We start from the raw sequence: 7,500 nt of genomic DNA on the forward strand, positions 1-7,500 counted from the left end.
CCCCCGACAGGCACAGGTGCAGGCCGGGCAAGGACGCGGCCCAGCGAGCCGGCTGTAACAGAGAAGGCGGCGTTCTGGAGAGCGTTACAAATCCTTTGCATCTCTTTCGGGCGTGCACCGTGCACCCCCGAAACACACCCGCCCCCCCCCCCCCCCCCCCCCCCGGCCCTCCTCAGTCCCCCCTCCACACCCCCAAGACCCCGTCTGCCACCTCGCGCACACGTGCGCGCAACACAGACGCGCCGACGCAGACGAGCGCCCCCCCCCCCCCACCTCCCAGGCCAAGACCCCTCACGAGTGGCAGACACGGGCACACACCCAGCCCACCCACACCCACCCCGCGCCGCCCCACGGCCGCCCCACAACTCACCCACAGGCAGGGACCCGACTGACCCTCAAGGACCACACAGGCCTCCGGGACCCCTCTACCCGCCAAGGCAGCCAGGCATCTGGGTCACATCTGCCCCACAAGTACTGCACCCGCGCTGCCCCACGGCTGCCCCGCAAGTTCTCCCCGAGGAACGGCGGGCCTCAGGGCCCGCCGTCTCCCCACAGGGAAGACAGGCCTGCGGGTGCCCCCGGCCCCACAGCTTCCCCACCAGTGCCCCACAGCAGCCTTGCAAGTGCTCCCCGAGGAACAGCAGGCTTCTGGGTCACATCTGCCCCACAAGTACTGCCCCCGCGCTGCCCCACGGCTGCCCCGCAAGTGCTCCCCGAGGAACAGCATGCCTCGGGCCCGCCGTCTGCCCTCAGGAAAGACAGGCCTGCGGGTGCCCCCGGCCCCACAGCTTCCCCACCAGTGCCCCACAGCAGCCTTGCAAGTGCTCCCCGAGGAACAGCAGGCTTCTGGGTCACATCTGCCCCACAAGTACTGCCCCCGTGCTGCCCCACGGCTGCCCCGCAAGCGCTCCCCGAGGAACCGCAGGCCTCTGGGCCTGCCGTCTCCCCCCAGGGAAGACAGGCCTGCGGGTGCCCCCGGCCCCACAGCTTCCCCACCAGTGCCCCACAGCAGCCTTGCAAGTGCTCCCCGAGGAACAGCAGGCTTCTGGGTCACATCTGCCCCACAAGTACTGCCCCCACGGCTGCCCCGCAAGTGCTCCCCGAGGAACAGCATGCCTCGGGCCTGCCGTCTGCCCTCAGGAAAGACAGGCCTGCGGGTGCCCCCGGCCCCACAGCTTCCCCACCAGTGCCCCACAGCAGCCTTGCAAGTGCTCCCCGAGGAACAGCAGGCTTCTGGGTCACATCTGCCCCACAAGTACTGCCCCTGTGCTGCCCCACGGCTGCCCCGCAAGCGCTCCCCGAGGAACCGCAGGCCTCTGGGCCTGCCGTCTCCCCCCAGGGAAGGCAGGCCTGCGGGTGCCCCTGGCCCCACAGCTGCCCCGCAGGGCCCCAGAGCTGCTCCACAAGTGCTCCCCGAGGAACAGCGGGGCCTCTGGGTCACATCTGCCCCACAAGTGCTGCCCCAGTGCTGCCCCACGGCTGCCCCGCAAGCGCTCCCCGAGGAACCGCAGGCCTCTGGGCCTGCCGTCTCCCCCCAGGGAAGGCAGGCCTGCGGGTGCCCCTGCCCCCACAGCTGCCCCGCAGGGCCCCACAGCTGCTCCACAAGTGCTCCCCGAGGAACAGCGGGGCCTCTGGGTCACATCTGCCCCACAAGTGCTGCCCCAGTGCTGCCCCACGGCTGCCCCGCGAGTGCTCCCTGAGGAACCGCAGGCCTCTGGGCCTGCCGTCTCCCCCCAGGGAAGGCAGGCCTGCGGGTGCCCCTGGCCCCACAGCTTCCCCACCAGTGCCCCACAGCAGCCTTGCAAGTGCTCCCCGAGGAACAGCAGGCTTCTGGGTCACATCTGCCCCACAAGTGCTGCCCCACGGCTGCCCCGCGAGTGCTCCCCGAGGAACCGCAGGCATCTGGGCCTGCAGTCTGCTTCCAGGGAACTCAGGCCGGCGGGTGCCTCTGGCCCCACAGCTTCCCCACCGGTGCCCCACGGCTGCTCCTCAAGTGCTCCCCGAGGAACAGCATGCCTTGGGCCTGCCGTCTCCGCCCAGGAAAGAGAGGCCTGCGGGTGCCCCTGGCCCCACAGTTGCCCCTCCAGTGCTCCCTGAGGAACAGCGGGCCTCTGGGTCACATCTGCCCAACAAGGGCTGCCCCACAGCAGCCTTGCAAGTGCTCCCCGAGGAACAGCAGGCTTCTGGGTCACATCTGCCCCACAAGTACTGCCCCCGTGCTGCCCCACGGCTGCCCCGCAAGCGCTCCCCGAGGAACCGCAGGCCTCTGGGCCTGCCGTCTCCCCCCAGGGAAGGCAGGCCTGCGGGTGCCCCTGGCCCCACAGCTGCCCCGCAGGGCCCCACAGCTGCTCCACAAGTGCTCCCCGAGGAACAGCGGGGCCTCTGGGTCACATCTGCCCCACAAGTGCTGCCCCAGTGCTGCCCCACGGCTGCCCCGCAAGCGCTCCCCGAGGAACCGCAGGCCTCTGGGCCTGCCGTCTCCCCCCAGGGAAGGCAGGCCTGCGGGTGCCCCTGGCCCCACAGCTGCCCCGCAGGGCCCCAGAGCTGCTCCACAAGTGCTCCCCGAGGAACAGCGGGGCCTCTGGGTCACATCTGCCCCACAAGTGCTGCCCCAGTGCTGCCCCACGGCTGCCCCGCAAGCGCTCCCCGAGGAACCGCAGGCCTCTGGGCCTGCCGTCTCCCCCCAGGGAAGGCAGGCCTGCGGGTGCCCCTGCCCCCACAGCTGCCCCGCAGGGCCCCACAGCTGCTCCACAAGTGCTCCCCGAGGAACAGCGGGGCCTCTGGGTCACATCTGCCCCACAAGTGCTGCCCCAGTGCTGCCCCACGGCTGCCCCGCAAGCGCTCCCCGAGGAACCGCAGGCCTCTGGGCCTGCCGTCTCCCCCCAGGGAAGGCAGGCCTGCGGGTGCCCCTGGCCCCACAGCTGCCCCGCAGGGCCCCAGAGCTGCTCCACAAGTGCTCCCCGAGGAACAGCGGGGCCTCTGGGTCACATCTGCCCCACAAGTGTTGCCCCAGTGCTGCCCCACGGCTGCCCCGCAAGCGCTCCCCGAGGAACCGCAGGCCTCTGGGCCTGCCGTCTCCCCCCAGGGAAGGCAGGCCTGCGGGTGCCCCTGGCCCCACAGCTGCCCCTCAAGTGCTCCCTGAGGAACAGCGGGCCTCTGGGTCACATCTTCCCCACAAGTGCTGCCCCACAGCTGCCCTGCAAGTGCTCCCCGAGGAGCCACAGGCATCTGGGCCTGCAGTCTGCTTCAGGGAACGCAGGCCTGCGGGTGCCTCTGGCCCCACAGCTTCTCAAACTCTGCCCCACGGCTGATCCGCAAGTGCTCCCTGAGGAACCGCAGGCCTCTGGGTCACATCTGCCCCACAAGTACTGCCCCAGCGCTGCCCCACGGCTGCCCTGCAGCTGCTCCTCAGGGAATAGTGGGACTCCGGGCCTGCCTTCTCCCCCCAAGGGAAGACAGGCCTGCTGGTGCCCCGGCCCCACAGCTGCCCCGCAGTGCCCCACGGCTGCCCCGCAAGTGCTCCCCGAGGAACAGCAGGCCTCTGGGTCACATCTGCCCCACAAGTACTGCCCCAGCCCTGCCCCACGGCTGCCCTGCAGGTGCTCCCCAGGGAATAGCGGGTCTGTGGGCCTGCCGTCTCCCCCCAGGGAAGACAGGCCTGCGGGTGCCGCTGGCACCACAGCTGCCCCACAAATGCCTCACGGCTGCCCCAGCTGTGCCCCCCGGCTGCCCCACAAGTGCTCCCCAAGGCACCCAGGCGTCTGGGTCACATCTGCCCCACCCCAACTGCGCGCACACCGAGGCACTTGCACACGGGTGCACCATCTCCCCCGCCCCTTCCCATTCCCCCCTTCGCCTCTCACCCCCCCCAGCAGGCCTCTCCCCCAGCCCCAAAGCCCCGTCTGCCGCCGCACGCACACGTGCACACAACACCCACCCCACCCCCTCCAACGGGCCCGAACCTCTCGCGTGCGGCAGACGCAGACGCAGACAGAGCGTCTCCCCCCAAGCCCCGCTGCCGCCACCGAATTACCACCCACCCCCCCGCCACACCCCGCTGTCCCCCTTCACCCCCCCCTCCCCCGCCTCTATTCACCACCCGGTTCACTGCGAATCCGGCCGCCCCCTCCCCACGCTGCCCTCGGGCAGGTTTGCCACCCCCCCCCACCCCGCCCCGGCAAGGACGGCGGGAGACTTTAGGACCCAGCGGAGTCCCTGCCGGCTCCGTGCCCGGGCGGGTTAAGGGATTCCCGGTGGCGAGCGGGGATCTAACCCCGGCTGCCGAGTCTCTACCCTGCCGCGCCCCTGGCCCTGGCCGTGCCCGTGCCCGTGCCCCGGCGCTCCCGCCTTCCTTTCTCAGCCGCTCGCTCGCTCGCTCTGCTGCGCGCCTGCCCGCCCCTGCCGCGGCTGGAGAACCCACTGAACCCCCCCGCCCCCGCCCCCAGCACACACAACGCCCCCCCCCCCCCCCCCCCCACCTTACCGACCCAAAACCTACTCCGAAAAGAGGCACCGCGTGCCTGCCGCCCTCTCCCCGGCCCACCTCTGCGCCGTGCTCCCCGCCCGCTCGCTGCCCGCTCTCGCCTGCCTCTGCACCGGCACCCCTTCCCCGCCGCTGCCGCTTGCCGGGCAGTGGTGTGCTCGCGCGCCCGCGCAGGGCGCGAAGCCGCGGACCGCCACGCCCCACCCCCACCCCCGCCCCCGACCTGATCCGGGTCAGGGTGGCGGCTCTGCCACTGGCGCTTAAATCACGAACAAAAAAAAGTTGAAACTTAGTTTTTCGCCCACCCCAACCCCTCCCCCCACCCACATACCCCCCCCTCGCCCGACAGCCCCCCCCCCCCCGCCCCCCCCCGCCGGGACGATCCGGGTCAGGCTGGCGGCTGTGCCAGTGACGCTAAAAACGTGAACGAAAAAAAAAGATCAAAATTATTTATCACCACCCGGTGATAAATCAAAATTATTTATGAGCCCCCGGCCCCCCCGCCGCCCCCCCACCCCCCCACCCCCCACCTGCCCGCACGCACTTGTTGGAAGGGAGGACCCGGGTCAGGCTGGCCGCTGTGCCGGTGACGCTTAAATCATGAACGAAAAGAAAAAACAAAAATATCACCCCCACCCCACACCGGCTGCCCGGTGTGCCCGGCTCCGGGGACCGGCTCGGCTGCAACTTCTACCCGCCTCCGGGGATAGGCGGGCAGGTCTACTTCGCTCCGGGAACCGGACCGGCTGTCAGGTCTACCCGGCTCCGGGGTCCGGGTCGGCTGTCAGGTCTACCCGGCTCCGGGGACCGGGTCGGCTGTCAGGTCTACCCGGCTCCGGGGACCCGACCGGCTGTCAGGTCTACCCGGCTCCGGGGACCGGATCGGCTGTCAGGTCTACCTCGCTCCGGGGACCGGGTCGGCTGTCAGGTCTACCCGGCTCCGGGGTCCGGGTCGGCTGTCAGGTCTACCTCGCTCCGGGGACCGGACCGGCTGTCAGGTCTACCTCGCTCCGGGGACCGGACAGGCTGTCAGGTCTACCCGGCTCCGGAGACCGGATCGGCTGTCAGGTCTACCCGGCTCCGGGGACCGGATCGGCTGTCAGGTCTACCCGGCTCCGGGGACCCGACCGGCTGTCAGGTCTACCTAGCCCCGGGGACCGGATCGGCTGTCAGGTCTACCCGGCTCCGGGGACCGGATCGGCTGTCAGGTCTACCTAGCCCCGGGGACCGGGTCGGCTGTCAGGTCTACCCGGCTCCGGGGACCGGATCGGCTGTCAGGTCTACCCGGCTCCGGGGACCGGATCGGCTGTCAGGTCTACCCGGCCCCGGGGAGCGGATCGGCTGTCAGGTCTACCCGGCTCCGGGGAGCGGATCGGCTGTCAGGTCTACCCGGCTCCGGGGACCGGAGCGGCCGTCAGGTCTACCTCGCTCCGGGGTCCGTATCGGCTGTCAGGTCTACCCGGCTCCGGGGACCGGATCGGCTGTCAGGTCTACCCGGCTCCGGGGACCGGAGCGGCCGTCAGGTCTACCTCGCTCCGGGGTCGGTATCGGCTGTCAGGTCTACCTCGCTCCGGGGACCGGATCGGCTGTCAGGTCTACCCGGCTCCGGGGACCGGTTCGGCTGTCAGGTCTACCCCGCTCCGGGGACCCGACCGGCTGTCAGGTCTACCTCGCTCCGGGGACCGGATCGGCTGTCAGGTCTACCCGGCTCCGGGGACCGGATCGGCTATCAGGTCTACCCGGCTCCGAGGACCGGATCGGCTGTCAGGTCTACCCGGCTCCGGGGACCGGATCGGCTGTCAGGTCTACCTCGCTCCGGGGACCGGATCGGCTGTCAGGTCTACCCGGCTCCGGGGTCGGTATCGGCTGTCAGGTCTACCCCGCTCCGGGGACCCGACCGGCTGTCAGGTCTACCCGGCTCCGGGGACCGGATCGGCTGTCAGGTCTACCCGGCTCCGAGGACCGCGTCGGCTGTCAGGTCTACCCGGCTCCGGGGACCGGATCGGCTGTCAGGTCTACCCGGCTCCGAGGACCGCGTCGGCTGTCAGGTCTACCCGGCTCCGGGGACCGGATCGGCTGTCAGGTCTACCCGGCTCCGGGGACCACCTCGGCTGTCAGGTCTACCCGGCTCCGGAGACCGGACCGGCTGTCAGGTCTACCCGGCTCCGGGGACCGGATCGGCTGTCACGTCTACCCGGCTCCGGCGGTACTTAGTGCCGGAGTGGCCGGGTAGACCTTGTGTCCGGAGCACGCACTTCCAGCCGCCGAAGGGGTCGCTGTTTTTCGTTACCTCCAGTTGTGTCATCGTAAGAGGCGGCGTGTTTGGCGCGCCTCCCCGGTGGGCAGTGCCTGCGCTCTTGAGGCCGTCCGGGGGTAGAGACGTGATTTTCCGTATATGGGAGGGAGTACTTACTCGGCTCCTAAGGGCTTCCAGCGCGAACGCGCATCCTGCGGGCTGACTTCCCGCTGAAAGCAGAGGTGAGGGGCGGCACCTCTGGCTACTCTCCTGGCAGACATGCGTGCATTACCGAACGAAATTTGTTGCTCCGGGGTAGGCGTCTCCCCGCTGGGCAGGGCGAAGAGCGGTGGCCGGCGGCGGTCACCGGCACTTTCGAATGCCGGAAGACCGGGGGAGACAAGCCTGCCGCGGCTTTCCCCCGGTCCTCTCGTGCTCAGTCCCCAGGGAACCGTGCTCCCGAGCGGGTGGACGGCGGCAGCCTCCCGCTCCCCCCCGCATTTTGCCTGATCCACACCCGCAGCCAGCGCCCGCTGAGGCGTTCACCCAGGGGCGCGCCGCGGAGGCTCCACGCCGGACCTCTCGCAGACGTCGCCTCCTCGCTCGCACGCAGGGCCCCGCGTCTGTCTGGCCGTCCACCCCCGGGTGGCGGTTGGCGCGCGCGGCTGTCGGCTGTCCCAGGACTGTGGCCGTGGGGCCTCGGGAGCGCTCTTTGCTCCCCCTCGATTCTCTTGCTTTTCTCTATCACCGATCGTTCTGGCATACCCGGGGCGCGTCGGAG

The sequence above is a fragment of the Rissa tridactyla genome, unplaced genomic scaffold, assembly GCF_028500815.1.
Source record: "Rissa tridactyla isolate bRisTri1 unplaced genomic scaffold, bRisTri1.patW.cur.20221130 scaffold_81, whole genome shotgun sequence".
In the NCBI taxonomy this organism is placed as follows: Eukaryota; Metazoa; Chordata; class Aves; order Charadriiformes; family Laridae; genus Rissa; species Rissa tridactyla.